Source organism: Austrofundulus limnaeus, unplaced genomic scaffold, assembly GCF_001266775.1.
Source record: "Austrofundulus limnaeus strain Quisiro unplaced genomic scaffold, Austrofundulus_limnaeus-1.0 Scaffold271, whole genome shotgun sequence".
NCBI classification, from domain to species: Eukaryota; Metazoa; Chordata; class Actinopteri; order Cyprinodontiformes; family Rivulidae; genus Austrofundulus; species Austrofundulus limnaeus.
The window spans coordinates 28,243-29,381 of NW_013952673.1; the positions used below are offsets into that span (position 1 = coordinate 28,243).

At 39.3% G+C, this 1,139-nt stretch overlaps 1 pseudogene; it reads left to right on the forward strand.

The window, feature by feature from the left end:
* LOC106526306 (Ig heavy chain V region C3-like) overlaps positions 1–622 on the forward strand; it is a 2,902-nt pseudogene extending 2,280 nt beyond the window's left edge.
* The last annotated feature ends 517 nt before the right edge of the window (positions 623–1,139 follow it).

Consider the following 1,139-nt stretch of genomic DNA (forward strand, 5'->3'; position numbering starts at 1 on the left):
TAATAATAATAACGTGCTACTGGAGCCCCTCCCTCCTCATAACGTTCTGATGCAAATTTCTAGTCTGTTAAGTGTATTTATGTCCTGCTCACTGGTCTTTACAATTATTCTGTGTGGAGAATTACAGAAKTTTGTCTTCATGAAGATGAATACATTCACTTTTCTGCTGCTTGTTCTCTCCCTTAAATGTGAGTTATCCCACTTCCTTCTTGTGATCTGCAGTATATTTATTGATTGTTAAAAGCTTTCAGGATTGATGGTTCACTTTTCTCAGTCTTTCATTTTCTCTTTCATCCTCTCAGGCTGTACAAGTCAGAGTATGGAGTCCATTCCTTCCAGTCCAGTGATGAAACAGCCTGGAGAGACTCTCAGTCTGTCCTGCAGAGGATCTGGCTTCACATTTAGCTGCTGTGTTATGAGCTGGATCAGACAACCTGCTGGAAAACCTTTAGAACTGATAGGAAATGGCTACTCTAATCCCAGAAGCAACACGTATTCTAGCAGTATGGGAGGCCGTATTGAAATCAGTAGAGATGACAGCAACAGTCTGGTGAATCTGAGAATTTCCAACCTGAAACCAGAGGACTCTGCTGTGTATTACTGTGCCAGAGCGCCACAGTGACATAAACATGCAGCATGAGCTGAACAAAAACCACTCAGAGCCTAAACCTGAAGCCGCCAGAGGAGGAGCCCTCACTCCAAAAATGATTTCCCAAACGATTACCCTTTAACAGCAAACATCTGTCTTTTCTTTTTATTTTAATTTTTAAGAAATCATTTTTTAAAAAAATCCCATTTAAGCAGAACATTTAAGGGAAAGACTTCTGTTCAGTCAAACGTTTTATGAATTAGAGAAAGTTATGATATAAAACCAGAACAGAAATGTTTAACGCAAATATTTCKCCATTGCAGGTAAACATTTTCCCTGATTTTGATCTGACAGATTTTGTGTTTCAAAACATGTATTCTTATCTGGTTTAATAAAAGTCAGCATTGTTCTGATGACTTTTTTAAAAGTCAGCATTCAGCCTCTGACAGAAACTGAACCGGAGGTGACCTGGAGAACCTGAACCTCTGGGTTAACATWCAGTGTGATGAAGAACTGTTTCAGTAAGGATTCTGCAGAGTGAGTCTAAAGG